At 42.2% G+C, this 16,209-nt stretch overlaps 1 pseudogene; it reads right to left on the bottom strand.

The window, feature by feature from the left end:
* Positions 1–207: 207 nt before the first annotated feature.
* Positions 208–1,717, bottom strand: LOC132027751 (elongation factor 1-alpha 1-like; annotated as a pseudogene).
* Positions 1,718–16,209: the final 14,492 nt, after the last annotated feature.

Below are 16,209 nucleotides of genomic sequence, written 5' to 3'. Positions count from 1 at the left end.
AAACTTTTGTTTTAATGGGTCTCAAAATTCTGTGACAGATTTTTGGTCAATTTGTTTCCATTAAAAAGTACTGATTTCAAAAACTAATAACTTAAAACTGCCACACACACAAAAAAAACCCAAATGGTCCACAAAACATTCTCCTTTCCTTCTGAAGGTTTTATGATGCATTGTTATCATTAACCAGTCTTTTACTATTAAACTGAAATGGCCAATTGACACAAACATTTCTGAGACCGTTCTTCCACCACTGATTAAGACTGGGGTGGCAGGTATTGGGGATAATATTCATTTAGCCTTCTGAGCTTTCTGGCCAGACTTGGTGACCTTGCCAGCTCCAGCTGCCTTCTTGTCCACTGTTTTGATGACACCCACAGCAACCGTCTGTCTCATGTCACGAACAGCAAAATGGCCCAGAGGAGGAGAGTCAGAGAAGCTCTTAACACACATAGGCTTGCCAGGAACCGTATCAACAATGGCAGCGTCACCAGATTTCAAGAACTTGGGACCATCTTCCAGCTTTTTTCCAGAATGACGATCTATCTTCTCCTTCAGCTCAGCAAACTTGCAAGCAATGTGAGCTGTGTGACAATCCAGCCAGCACAGATGCATATCCAGCACTAATTTGGCCTGGATGGTTCAGGATAATCACCTGAGCTGTAAAGCCAGCTGCTTCCATTGGTGGGTCATTTTTGCTGTCACCAGCCACATTGCCACGATGAACATCTTTGACAGATATGTTCTTGACATTGAAGCCCACATTGTCCCCAGGGAGAGCCTCACTCAAAGCTTCATGGTGCATTTCAACAGACTTGACTTCAGTTGTAACATTGACTGGAGCAAAGGTGACCACCATGCCAGGCTTAAGAACACCAGTCTTCACTCGGCCCACAGGGACAGTACCAATACCACCAATTTTGTAGACATCCTGGAGAGGCAGACGCAAGGGCTTGTCAGTTGGACGAGTTGGTGGCAGAATGCAATCCAGAGCTTCAAGCAGTGTGGTTCCACTGGCATTCCCATCTTTATGGGTGACTTTCCATCCCTTGAACCAAGGCATGTTAGCACTTGGCTCCAGCATGTTGTCACCATTCCAACCAGAAATTGGCACAAATGCTACTGTGTCGGGGTTGTAGCCAATTTTCTTAATGTAGATGCTGACTTCCATAACGATTTCCTTGTATCTCTTCTGGCTGTAGGGTGGCTCAGTGGAATCCATTTTGTTAACACCGACAATTAGTTGTTTTACACTCAGTGTGTAAGCCAGAAGGGCATGCTCACAGGTCTGCCCGTTCTTAGAGATACCTGCTTCAAATTCACCAACACCAGCAGCAACAACCAGGACAGTACAGTCAGCCTGGGATGTGCCTGTAATCATGTTTTTGATAAAGTCTCTGTGTCCTGGAGCATCAATGATGGTCACGTAATACTTGCTGGTCTCGAATTTCCACAGGGAGATATCAATGGTGATACCACGTTCACGTTCAGCTTTCAGTTTATCCAAGACTCAGGCATACTTGAAGGAGCCTTTTCCCATCTCGGCAGCCTCCTTCTCGAATTTTTCAATAGTTCTTTTGTCGATCCCACCACATTTGTAGATCAGATGAACAGTAGTGGTAGACTTGCCTGAATCTACGTGTCTGATGACAATGTTGATATGAGTCTTTTCCTTCCCCATTCTGGTTTAGGTTGAGCAGTGGTTTTCACGACACCTGTGTTCTGGCAGCAAACCTGTTGCGAAAAAGCTAGAATTCAGTATTTTAAAGAAGCCTAATATTTCACATAGTTGGAAATTTCTATCTGTGTTTTTTGTGCTTGTTTGAGTATATCTATGGACTTACTCTTCAGAACTTGATACACATTATTCCAATGACTTCTGTAATTAAAATTTCTAGGTATAAGCCTCGGGTCATCCTGAAATTTTGCCCTTATTTATGACTTTTTTTCCTGCCCAGAAGTCTCCCTTTATTTATTTTTTGATTTACATATTTTATTATGAAATATTGTACGCACACAGATACCTTTATTCCTGAAGTTTAGTAGTTGAACTAAACTATGTCATGACATCATGTTGTATCAATTTTACCTGGTATGTCATGTACTCTTCCAAGTTTACAGATTCTGTTCTTTTTTCCTTCAAGGAGAATTTATATGATCTTACATCTGTGAATACATTGCCCCCCTACTATTGTCTCTTTTTTCTTCAAGGACACATATATATTTAGGACGAATTGTCTTTGTCCTCTCTGTCTAGCATATTATCTTCATTCATTTCATTTCTTTTGTTTTTCTTATATATTCACTCTTTTTCTCTTAACATGTTCCTTCATACCCTTAATGTAAAATTCAGGCATATCTATTTCATCTTTTGCTGGATGCTGGTTACTTATCTGATATAAATGGGGAGGGTTTTGGGATATTTTCAATATGCTCTTAGCATTCTGCATCTCCTTTTCCATGCCATGTTGTTATATGATCTTTGTACTCTTTCTTTACTGAAGTGGTATTCTTTTTTTTTTTTTTTTAAGTGGTATTCTTATTAAATTCTTCTATAGAGAGCACCTGGGTGGCTCAGTGGGTTAAGCCTCTGCCTTCAGCTCAGGTCAGGATCTCAGTCAGGATCCCGCATCAGGCTCTCTGCTCATCAGGGAGCCTGCTTCCCCCTCTCTCTCTGCCTGCCTCTCTGCCTACTTGTGAGCTCTCTGTGTGTGTCAAATAAATAAATAAAATATTAAAAAAAATTCTTCTATAGGACATACTCTAAGAAAATCTGCTTATTTCTTGAGTTTCCACTTTTGGTAATTCACTTGTCTTTTGCATGTATATTCCTTTATCCTCTTTTTGTTGTATCTCTATACAGCTTCTATTTAATTTCTTTTAATCTTGCTTGTGCTTGGGAAGCTTTTGTTCAAACCTCTAGCTTCTGTAAGATAGCATGAGACTTGACACATATTCTCTTTATAGCAGATGCTTTTGATACCCCCCCCCCCCCTATCACCTTCTCTCACCTGAGTATACCAGCAGCTGCAGACAGTTTTTGGCAAGCTGACAGCTTCCCTTCTCAAGCACCTGCATTTCTCCTCTTTACTGCCAAAGGCCTTCTTCGATAATATGGGAGTTTGCTTTATTGTGTACAAGCACATTTTAGAAGTGTGGGTGGAATTTTTCTTCTGGGGGAATCAGCAGATAAATGGTCATCGAAGAGTATCCACCACAGGGAATACACTGAACGAGTGGACATGATAACTCAGCCCTTCGAGATCAGCCAGCGTGTCCTCAGCCACCATACTGCATACACATGGGCCCATGAAGAGTGTGGCAATAATGTCAAGCATAGATGTCCTGTATGGGTCCAACTATTGTTGTGTTCTCTCTCACTTAGGCCGATCTAGTAATTGCCATTGCTCAATGTCCAACGTGTTAGCCCACGTAATAGTGCTGAGCCCTTGATCTGATAGATACTACCATTCAAGGATACTAACCATCTCGTTGGTGGCAAGTTGATTCCATCGGATCTCTTCTACCATAAGGGAAAGTAAATCTTTCCACTTGATATTGATAAGTATAAGTATTCCAGGTGCAGGTTTGCCATCTCTGCCCACGATGTCTTGGCTAACACCTAACTGAAAGTAGAATTTCTGAATTACTGATGTAAGATCCTGCCTAATGTTGCCTTGGATCAAGCAACCCAGATAGCTACTTTACTTTACCATAAGGAGGTGTGACAGTGGGCTATGACCATGGAATCCATTTGTCCTTATATATTATATCTCCTAGAAGCTGCCAGCATGATAAAAAGTTGGAATGTCCTCTTAAAGACACAGACAAGGCTCCAGCTTGGAGAATAACACTTTTAAGGATCTAAGTGTATTACATGGTGCTTTGTCCTTGGTAGATTATTGGGTAGATTACTTTGTCTTTGGTAGCTAAAATACAAGATGGAACTGAGGGATGGAAGTTGAACCGACTACCCTCACTCTCACCACCACTGTCCCAATTAGGGAGTTTTAATTTCCTATTCATACAACTTTAGGGTCTACAGAATTAAGGTCCTGGTCTCCAAGGAGATAACACTTCTACTAGGGGACACAACTGGGATTCCACTGGATGTAATGTTATGACTGATACTCTTGTGTCAATAGACTATGCAAGGCTAAAAAAAAAAAGTTAGTATACTGGTGGTGGTAATCAATACTGACAATCATGAGACTGATTTTTTTGTTGTAAGGCTGTACAGGGTCTGAACTCAGTAGATCCATCAAGGAGCCTCTGATAATTCTGTGCCTGAAGGAAGGGCAGTTTCGGCAACAAAGGATTAAGGAGATCAAGGTCAGACATCTCAAAGATCTGCATGGTCTCAAGGAAAAGCAACCTAGGAATGCAAAAGTTCTGACTGAGTGTGAGATCCAACTAGAATGGATGCAAAGGGAAGGAGAAAGTAAAATCAGTTGCTTTGGGTCTAGCAGAGGCCAAAGGGACTTCAGGTTTCCCATTAACTGTCTTAGCTGCAGCAGTGGGGACTCCGGCTTTTACCCTTAAGCATCATTTAGAGAGTGAAATGAGGGTAGGGCGTGAGCAGATCTGGGAACTACTAAGGGTGACTAAGGCAGATGCTGCTAATAGCATTTCTTATATCTCTTTAACCCACCAGAGTTCACCTGCTACTGTGTGAAACAGTCGTTACCCTCAATGCCCTAATGTTCTTGTCCTTCAGTGGTATAATTCTGAGGTGCATTCAACAGGCTTTCTCAGGAGGTCCCAAAATATTACACCTCAGTTGCCTATAGCAGTAACCTCATCAATACCATTGCTCCTCCAGACTGTCTACCTGAAGATGGGGAGGCTGGAGCATTTACCTACTCTACTGTACCTTGTGCTGAATTGCCTTTGGGGACATGAAATTCCTGCTCCCACAGTCTGCACTAGCCTATCCTGCAAAGGCCCGGCAGAATGCAGAAGGACTGAAATGCAGGAAAACTATGCAGCAGGTGTGAGGTGGGGCACAGGTGAAATCAGAGGTGGGCCAAGGGTATGACTCTCACATCAGAGCCATCTGCTACACATGCTTGCTTCCTCCCCACTGCCTGTCACTACTTCCAAACTCTCTCCTTGCTTCACATCACAGTGTAATCTATCCACAGGGATAGCCCTCATCACCAAGCATATATGTTGATGGGAATGTAAATTGGTATAGCTACTATGGAAAATGGTATGGAGGTTCCTTTAAAAAAAAAAAAAAAGAACTAACCTGTGATCCAGCAATCCTACTTCTGGGTATATATTTGAAGGAAACAAGATCACTATTCTGAAAAGATACCTGCATCCCCCTGTTCATTGCAGCTATTATTTACAGTAGCTAAGACATGGAAACAACCTAAGAGTCTATTGATAGATGACTGGATAAAGAAAATGTGGTAAATGTATACAGTGAAATATTATTCAGCCATAAAAAAAAAAAAAAAACGAACCCAGGAAATTCTGTCATTTGTGACAACATGGATGCCCCCTGATGGTGTTATGCTGAGTGAAATAAGCCAGCCAGACAAAGACAAATACATATTCACTTACATGTGGAATCTGCAAAAAAAAAAAAAAAAAAACAAAAAAAACCTCAGAGACATAGAGAACAGATCGATGGTTGTCAGAGATGGGGAGCTGGGGGTAGGAGAACGAGTGCAGGTGGTCGAAAAGGACAAACTTCCAGTTTTAAGAGTAATTAATTGTGGGGAGGTAAGGTGTATCATGCTGACTAGAGTTAATAATGCTATATTGTTTATTTGAACATGGCTAGGATACATCTTAAACGTCCTCACAAGAGAAAAAAACATTGGAACATGTGAGGTGATGGATTTTAACTAAATTTGTCATGATAATCATTTTACTTTATATACATGCATCGAATTATTATGCTACACACCTTAAACTTAGATGATGTTATATGTCAATTATATCTCAGTAAAACTGGGAAGACACAGAGAAGAAGGGAAAGGTCAGCTGATGCTCCACTGACTTAGTTTACCCAGGTAGCAACAGCAGGTAGTTGTAATTTGGATTGGGTCGCTGATTACAAGGTCACAGGTGAAAACCCCCTCCCACCCTGATATCCTGAAAGAAAAGAACTTTATCTCCAGCTCAGACTAGCTAGAGTGGGTTCTGTGGTGTGGAATAAAAAACTCTGATGCATAGAACTCCATGATGTTGGACAAAGGGCGTTCTGCGTAGGAAATTTGGTGAAAAAGGGGCGCCTGGGTGGCTCAGTGGGTTGAGCCGCTGCCTTCAGCTCGGGTCATGATCTCAGGGTCCTGGGATCGAGTCCCGCATCGGGCTCTCTGCTCAGCGGGGAGCCTGCTTCCCTCTCTCTCTCTCTCTGCCTGCCTCTCCGACTACTTGTGATTTCTCTCTGTCAAATAAATAAATAAAAATCTTTAAAAAATAAAAAAAAAATTAAAAAAAAAAAGACTTTAAAAAGAAAAAAGAAGGAAATTTGGTGAAATGTTATTAAAAGGAATGAAGACCAGATAAACTGAAGCAGTAACTATGAACTTTTAAGATAATCTGTGTAGATTTAGGTTCGGAGTTCTACATGAAATATTCAAAATAGGAATTTTGTGCCTTTCTACTAAGAGTCTAAAATCTCAAAGGTGGCCTGATCTTTGTATGCAGAAAGGAGGTTTGCAGGCGCAGAGAGCCAGGGAAACGTTTTTCTTATGAAATCATTTCTGCCCTTGCAATTTTGGCTCCTTGTAGCTCCGATCAATTGTTTTATTTATCAGTAAGCGCCACAAATGCTACCCAAAAAGTAAAATGCAGCAAAACAAATCAAAGTAGAACAGCTCTCTTTTGTGGACAAATTTTACTTTCTGGGCCATTATGATTGATTTCCTATGAGTTCAGGGTTCCAGAGGCAACCCAAAGTGGATTTTCTTAATTCTGCTCATGAATCTGTTAAAAAAGAAAAAAATTCGATCAAATAAATCTGACGATGGAATTGGTTTTATTAAGTGATTCACATATCAGGGCAACATCCCATCTAGCCCACAGAGGAGAGCTAAATGAAAAAAAAGGTTTTTAAAGGCAGAGAGGGGGCATAACAAAAAGAAGAGAGAAATTTCTCAGCAAAGAATGCAATGTTTAGGCAAGGTTGCCCTCCTGCCGGGAACTGAAGGGGTCTATCAGAATTTTCTGGTATTGACCAGGAAATTCCATGATGATTGGTTAAAGGTTACATTCCTAGGGGATTGAAACTGGAGATGAGTTAGGTATTAAGTCTTGGTTTACTGACTTGCGGGCCTTCAGCTAAGTGACATCATTTTGGGTGTGTGTGCTTTTTTTTTTTTTTTTAAACTTCCCTCTTTTTTTGGGAACAATTCCTTTCTTTTGATCCGATTCTTAGCTTAACTCAGAGATCTGATCAAAATGTAAGACATTAGCACCACTCTCAGCTACCACTCTGTGGTTCTGGAAGCCTTCATTGATCCTCTGCATGGCATTCCCAAGGCATGAGGTTTTTGCTTCACCCCTGTAATATTCATAGGTTCCAACTTTAGGTTCACGTTCGTTAAACTGGTCACCCTCTGTGTTCCTTTTCTGACGTTCCAGCTGTAGGGTGATCATTTGCTTGGTGGTTAGCAGCTGGGAACATGCATTTAGAGCTTTTGCCAGGGAGATTATTATGATTACTATAAGCAAGATAACTCCGAGTGTTTGGAGTATACTTTGAAACCATGGTTCCCAATACCCAAACCAAACAAGATCCTTAAGTCAAAGGAAGGTCCCGAGGAAAGAATCACCTTTTTAAGCCAACTGACTTGTTTTTGCTTTTATGGATTTGAGTTTTAATTTCTTAACAAGTGTTAGTCTAGGTACAGCACGGGGTGTTGGCCACAGCACAGACACCTCCTTGCTCAGCTCAAAGATAATGAAGAGCTGTTCATTAGCAAGAACAACTTGGGCCAGAGAGCTGTCTTTGTTGGGCAACTATTGCTTTAGCAGCAGATTCTGTACTAACTTTAAGAATTAAGGAGAGGCTCTTGATCAGAGCCTTATTTACATTTATCCCTAGCCAGGGAAGCTAGGGACCTGCCAAAAGGAGTAAATCCTGAATCATGAAAGCTTCCTGGAACATTCTTTTTTTTCTTAAGATTTTATTTATTTGAGAGAGAGAATGAGCAGGGAAGAGGGGCAGGGGAAAGTAGAGAAGGAAAAGGAAAAGCAGGATCCTACTGAGGCCGGTGCGGAACTTGATCTCAGGACCCCAGGATCATGACCTGAGCCAGAGGCAGACACTTAACCACCTGAACCACGCAGGTGCCCCGGAACATTCTTTTATACTCAACGATGTGAATTCAGAGGAGTCAACCAAAGAGATGTATTATTTTGCTTGTGAAAAGTTAGGGGCACAGTTCTATTTTTTCCCCCTAGCCTGAAATAAAATGTCCTAAATTCCAGAGCTTACCCCCATCCTTAGCAATGGCTGGGGAGAGGAAGATGAGGTATTATCTTTCCAGGCCCATGTCAGAGTAAAGGAAAGGAGAAAATGGAGAAAGTGTTTCATGTTCACTTAGACTATGAAGTCTTGATCTGCCGTCTTGGGCAGAAATAGTCTGCCTGAAAGTCAATTACTTCTCTTCCTCGTCAGTTTGATTTGGAGGTCTCTGTACAGAACCACATGCCACATGGAGGCTTCTTTAGCTTTGCAATGTGAAGCCAGGGCTTGCTACCTTCTAGCTCTATTGCAGTGTCAGTGGTCAGCAGCACTTGCTAAGCTCCTTTTCAGTGGGGCTCGAGAGCTGGATTTCTCTAATGATGTTCTGGAATACCTAATCCCCAGGTTCTAAACTGTTGATCGACAGAATCCTTTGAACTGGGACCCAGGAAGACTTATTTCGCCTGCTGATCACAAGCTTGAGCAGAAGGCATTAGAGACTGGTTGTAGATGGCTGCACCAGCACGAGACAGCAAGGGATCATGAAGTTCACAAGGTTTAGATAAGCCTCATGTGATTTGCTCAATGAAGTGGGAGCCTTGGTCACTGGTATTACAGAAGGTCTATTGCAAGTGGGAGACACATTTTTTCCAAAAGATTGATTGATTGATTGATTGATTATTTGAGAGGGAAAGAGAAAGAGAGTGTGAGTAGGGAGAGAGGACAGAGGGAGAAAGAATCCTCAAGCAGATTCCCTCCCAGCGTGGCACCTGACTCAGAGCTCGATCCTGGGACCCCTAAATCATGACCTGAGCCAAAATCAAGAGTCAGATGCTCATCCGACTGAGCCACCCCTGTGTCCCTGGAAAACTCATTTTTTTTAAACAGTTTTTCCCCCCTTTTTCCCCACAATGAGAGCATCAGGAAAGGCTTCAGGCCATCCAGAAAATATACACACAGTAACAAGCACATACCGCTAACAGGTCTGCAGTGGCAGCTGTATGAATAAGGTCAGCTCTAGGAGGAGGTCTGAGGCCTCTGGAGACCAGAACAGTTTTTCCAGGATGATGGACCTGACAAATCAGACATTGCTGGCAGATGGTATTTGCAGTTTTAGGGAAGTTTCCCCACTAACATCTATTTATAATCTGAGTCGTCTGAAACACACTAGGCTGGGTGAAGGAATGCAAAAACCAAAAAATGGGGTTTGTCAGGGAACTGGGAAGAACAAAGCAAAGCGACTCTCTTGGTTTTCTCATAACCCTGAATTCATTTAACTTACAGCCGGTTTAACACCTTAATTTTCCCGATGTAGGAGCAGGCTGTTGCCATGTTATAAGGACATGAGGACAACAGTAGTCTGGCAACATGCGGCCATGTTTTGCAGAAGCAGAATGGACTTCATCTGTGTTGAGTCACAGTCTTTCTAGAACCCGTTGTCACTGCCTTGTGTCGGAGTCAGGTGGATCACACATTAAAAGTTCTTTCCAAGGATTTCTTTTCCACACATCTATAACTTTCTTTTTAAATTTAGATTTTTGTCCTCACTTTTCCCTTTTAATTTTATTTATTTATTTATTTATATTTTAGAAAGATTTTATTTTTAAGTAATTTCTACACCCAACTTGGGGCTCAAACTTACAACCCTGAGATCACGCATCCCATGCTCCACCGACTGAGGCAGCCAAGCGCCCCTTCAATTTTCTCCTTTTACACGAGTTTTACTTTAGGACAAAGTTACTTTCTTTTTTCTCAACAAAAATGTTTTCTCTTTTCATGCTTTTTCTTATCAAAACATGCATCTCACTTTCCTGGTGTATAGAATTGTTTCCTTTATTATTTCCAATAGTCTTAATTATATTAATTAGAAGTTGTAACTCATAACCCTTAATTTCCAGTGAACGCCTACCAGTACGCCATTGTGAACTTTACACCAGGATTCTTTAGATTTGCAAATTTATGAATATATTTCATAACTTTTTGAAGCATCTGCTTTTTTCAATTTTCCAGTGTAGCACTAACACATCCAAATATCTTTTAGTTTCTTTGTAATAAGAAGCCCAAAGTAGATAAACCTCTGTTTACTAGTTAATGTTTTAGTGTTTTATCTTATTTGGAAATCATCTTGATATTTAAAGAATTTAACATATTGTTTAAACCTCCTTCAGCAAAACTTTAAGGTTTTAGGTTACCCAAAAAGATGTGGGAAAGGGCAGATAAACTTATCTTGCTTACTTTTATTTAATTCACTTGTTTTCAGTAATTATGTTTAGATTACCTACAAAGCTGCTCTGAACATTGGATAACTTCAGCCATTATTGCAAGCTATTAGTTTTTTAAGTGGTAAATCTTTTAAGAGATTATATAAACTTAACTGGCTAGGAAATCAGGTAGAAAAAAAGTTATATATTTAATGCTGAGAACTCTAAAGACATATCTGTTTTAATAAAACCATTAGCCTTAAACTTGCTTTTGTATTGACCATTTTCCCAGATCACATGAACTTGAAAAAATTTGGTTTAGTTTCCATCTTTTTGAGTATTTTGCACATGCATCACCCTCCTGCAAGTGTGGGGTAAGGGCAGAGGGAGAAGCAGACTCCCCACTGAGCATGGAGCCCAACTCAGGCTCTATCCCAGGACCCTGAGATCATGATCTGAACTGTAGGCAGCCACTTAACCAACTGGGCCACCCAGGCACTCCATTTCAAGTACTTTAAATTGCCCAGTCCTTCTAAGTACTTGTCTTCAAACCCACTAAATAGAGCTCTTTTACAAATTAATTTTAGCAATACCATTTGGAGGTTGAACAATAACTCATAATTATAACATATACACAAACACACTGATGCAAAGATCTTATGTTAATAATATTTGGGAGAAGATTTTTAAGACTTGTATTTGTCCTTGAAATTAATCTTTTTTTTTTTTTAGGATTTTATTTATTTATTTGACAGAGAGAGAGACAGCAAGAGAGGGAGCACAAGCAAGGGGAGTGGGAGAGGGAGAAGCAGGCTACCCCCCACCCCCCAGCAGGGAGCCTTATGTTAGGCTCCCTGGGATCAGGACCTGAGCCAAAGGCAGACGCTTAAGGACTGAGTCACCTAGGCGCCCCTGTCCTTGAAATTAATCTTAAGGGAACTGTGCTAGAGTTTGGGAACAAGTAACCTTTTAGCAGTTTGTATTTTAAAAAGGCCTCTTCCCCTTTTTTCTTTTGGTCACAGGTGATTTGTGGGCTGTGTTTACATTTCAAAGACATGATAAGATGTTTAACTTCAAGGAACAATGAAAGAATGTGGGTTTCTGTAAGGCGGTTTCCTAAGGCCAGTAATTTACTAACCTTTTCTGATGAACAGGGGAAGTTTGGGGATTGGTAAGAAAATAGAAGAATTTCAAATTGCCTCTAGAACTGACTTTTCTTTTACAAAAGATTTGTAAGATAAGGACAGTTGCTCTCATTTCCTCTGAGAATTGGGTTGTTAACTTAAATGACATCAGAGATTGATCTACCTATCCTACTGCATCATCCTCAACTTGGTTCTTTCCCTCTGGGAACATAATTTTAATTTTAAATATTTTTGGCAGTATTGAATAACCTCCCCCCATCCTCTAGGGTGTAAGACAGGTCCCCCAAGGGTGCAGAGGATATTACGTTCCCCAAATCCAAAGTCACTCCGAAAGACAGCCCAAAGAGAGAACCAACCACCAGGGCTTTGCCAGGCAGGCAGAAAGCCAGAGCCCAGATATGCAAAATGAGACAAGCAAGAAAGCAATAGCTCTCTCTTGGAGAGAAAGTGATGCAGGCTGGCTGAGTCTAAGGACCGAGAAGGGGTTCTGCAGGACCAGTCAAAAGGGTCCTTGGTTTCGAGAGGGACAGAAATCAAACTCATGCAGAAAGGAAGTGAGAGCAGAGTTTACTGACTAGCGTAAGTGATAAAGCGTAGCAGATGGAGCTTCTGGTCGACTCACAAAAGGAACGAGAGAGTCTTATTTTTACTTGGGGTCTGAAGGTTTTATTGAAGACAGTAGTCTGGTCTATGTGTCCTCTCAAGCATCCAGGAATTTGGTCAAAACAAGAACAAGTGCTCAGATGTCCTTTATAAGTCACTTATGCCCTGGAGCCAGGGGTCTTGATGTCAAGGTGTCTGGAGTCAGTGGTCTTGGGGAGGGGTACATGATGCCTCTGCCTGGTCATTCCTTAGATGTTATCTATTGTCCTGGAAGACTCCAAAGAAATCATTAACTCCTTTACAAAGGAGTTACAAAGACGACATATATCATCTGAACTATAAAGTGTGTGAAAAGTTGGGGTTGCCCATCTGGGAGCCCTTCCTGTGAAGGTAGATATGGGGGTGTCTGTAGGGCCATTGACTTGGAGAAATTTTGTTTACAGTTCTGTACTCTTTTCAGAGTGGAAAAATAATTTAGATTAGAATGAGTACTCAGAGGAGGAAAGAGGGGAGCAGTAGGTATTACGCCAGTCCTATAGTCTCATGTTCCCCCCACATCTTTAATTTTATTAGTCTTTTGTGATGAAACCTTTCAATGGAACTATTTTGGAATCTTGAAACCTTTTGGAGGCGCTTACTTGCCAGTTAAAAGAGGTATCCCATTCAGTGTAATTTGGGAACCCTTTCTTTCAAGTGTACTTCTCAAATGATTTTATCTAATTAAAATGTTTCCCATAATGGTCCCTGTAATTTTAGCTTGTTTTTAGTAAGATTTTGCCATTTTTATAGATAGTCACAGCTCTCTGCATCAGTTTTTAGAAATGAGATAAGCAGGTATCCTGGAAGGTTTCTTTTAGAATTTAAGGATCCCATTAGCTAAGCCTTTATTTACACAAAACAAGACTGGCCAAGAGAAGGCTGTGTGCACCCCCAGCAATTCCCAGCATAGACAAAGTCATCAGACTCCATACACAGAGACTGTGGTTTGGAAATGGGGAAAGAGTAAAGCAGCAAATGCCAGGAAATGCGGAGGGCAGCTGGGGACTGGGGGAGGGATTCCAGTGTGGAACTGTGGACTAAACCAAGGGCTAAGGACAGGTGCTCTGTGAGAGCCATCTGTCAGTCCACACTGACCCATCAACCTTGGACTGGGAAGCCAAACCAACAGGGAGTCAGCGACAGCCGGCAGAGATGGTGCAAAAGGGAACTCAAAAGTTAGCAAGGCACCATGTTTGTTTCTTACTGTCCCTGAGTGCTGGCAAAAGTTCACTTTGGATCCTATCGCTGACACCAAATCTGTCAAAAACCAAAATTCAACCAAGTAAATCTGAGATCTACTTGGCTTTATTAAATGATTGATGCATCAGGCAACATCTCATCTAGCAAGTAGAGGGAGTGCCACTGAACAAAGCAAAAGAGAGGTCTTCAGAGGCAGAGGAAGGGTAAAAGGAAGGAAGAAAGGAGTGTATTAACAAGGAATGCATTGCTTTGGCAAGGTTGTCCTCATAAGAGGAGTCAGAGGGGTCTATTAGTGACTTTTCTGATATTCACCAGGAAATTCCATGCTGACTGGTTAAAGCTAACTGGAGTTAGGTTAATACGAAGTCTTGGCTTACTGACTTGGGGTCTTAACCCAAGGGACACCATTTTGGACCTGTGGTTTCCTTTTTATACAGCCTTAAAGCTAGAAAACTAGAGTGTAATCTCATTTTACAGATGGAGAGATAGAGTTCCAGGGAGGTAAAGTGAGTCACATAGATTTCAAAGCTAATTCTAGGCCCAAGGGCAGCAGAAATGTGACAGGAGTTCAAGACATGCCATCCCAGTATGTTTTGTTCTACTGATTATTTTGAGCTGTAGGCACTTGAAAAACAGTAAAGGCAGGAAAAGTCTTTCCCCGATTTCCCCCTATCTGCCACGAGACACGTTGTACAAAAGGAACTCAGTTGTCCTCAAGCCCCTCCCTCCCTGTGAATGTGATCAAGGGAGGAAGATTGACTCTTACAACTGGAGAGGAGACTATAAGTTAATGCCACGCCCAGAGTTTGTCACTAACTGTCCTACCTTCCCATCTGGTCTTCTAAGGACCCATTCATCTTTCCCTCCAGTCATTTACTGTCTCCTAAGAGGGCTGCATCCCTCCCTCTTTCCCTATTAAGATGGCATTAATCCTGAATTCTAAAGCCACCTCTGGGGTTTACTCATTTTCCTTGCGGATCTCCTGTGACTACTTAAGGCAGAGATGCTGATCTTCTGTTTTTCTCCTGTTATCTCTCTTTCATCACAGGTGTCTCAGCTGAGAACTCAGAAGGGTAGAAGGAAATGATGTTTTTCTCTCCTAAATGGTCTAGATTAAAAACAAAACAAAAACAAAACAAAACAAAAAAACAACAGGGGCACTTGGGTGGCTTAGTGGGTTAAAGCCTCTGCCTTCAGCTAGGGTCATGATCGCAGGGTTCTGGGATCAAGTCTGCACCGGTCTCTCTGCTCAGCAGGGAAGCCTGCTTCCCTTCCTCTCTCTCTGCCTGCCTCTCTGCCTACTTGTGATCTCTGTCTGTCAAATAAATAAAAATCTTAAACAACAACAACAACAACAAACAACCCTGGTGCATCATTCCTTCCACAGATTTTCTAGGAGAAACAAGCGCTGTCCTGTCCAGGACAGGAGACCTCTCCCTATTGTGTCTCTGTGCCTGTGGCTCCCACGTGCGGGGCTGTACTGATGAACGGGTGACAAAGGGATGGAATTTAAAATGGCCTTTGCTCTCAGAGGGAGGGACATGGACCGTACTGGGCGTCATGTTGTTTGCCTGGAAGTGGCTTCCCCGTCGCAGGAAGTTTCTTTCCCTTGCCCCCTTCTTCCCTGAATTCCGGGTTCCGATTCCGTGGCATTATTTTTCCTCAAGGTCCTTTCAGTGTCTGCCTAATGAGACCGGTGGTAGCTGAGTGTGTGACTGACACTCGGTATGTACCGCTTGTATTCATCTTCCTGAGAAAGGGCATTGCACAATAAAAGATTGCCAAGGGTAACTGTAGTGGCATTTCTGGGAGCCCCAGCAGCATTCCCAGCAGCTCCGTTCTCCACCCCAGTGGAAGGAAACACACCCCCACCAACCCCGCCGCCCGCGCCCCCGGGGAACCCGTGGGTGGAGGGAGGCAGGGCTTCGAAAGTAATTAAAATATTCTTATGCAGAGAGACCTTGAGTTCTTTGCTCATTAGACCTCTTTACTTTTTACCCACATACGGTTCTCCTGATTTCCAGGACACAAAGCCAAGTCTAGGCTGGAGGGAAATACTTTTGGAGTAAAATCAAATCAGTTGCAAATGAGTTACAACATCTCAATTCCCTTAATAGATCAAACAAAACTGCACTGTGTACTCCAGGCACCAGAACTGATCCCCCTCAGTGGAGTTCCCCAGCGCAAAAAAATGCAAATCTTTGGCTTGCCTATAGCGAGGTCCGAAGCAATGCCCTTGAGGGCTTAACCAGGAGGCAGTAACTTGGAAGAGAACTTGCTGCGCATGCGGCCTGCCAGGATGGCGTAACTAGCAAGCTAGCTGGAACAGGCTGTCCTGCTTCAGGCCAGAGAATACTTACGTCAGGCCAGAAGTAAGGAAAATGGATTTTTCTAACTTTGTACCCTGTGTATTGCCTGCGGAGACGGTGGGCCAATGAAGCAGTTTTTTTGTGTTGGTAGCTCTGGTGGTAGTTCCAGCAAGTCTTGCTGCCCATACCCTCCGCCCCACCAGCTTCTCTCCCTGCTCTGTCTTCAGAGCGGAATTCTGCGTGTTGCAGTAAATGTGCGTAGACTAGGCACATGCCTCCGTGTCTCA

This window comes from Mustela nigripes, chromosome 12 (assembly GCF_022355385.1).
Source record: "Mustela nigripes isolate SB6536 chromosome 12, MUSNIG.SB6536, whole genome shotgun sequence".
Taxonomy (NCBI): domain Eukaryota; kingdom Metazoa; phylum Chordata; class Mammalia; order Carnivora; family Mustelidae; genus Mustela; species Mustela nigripes.
Note: the sequence above shows the minus strand (reverse complement) of the source record. Positions and strands in the feature narration are given on the sequence as shown.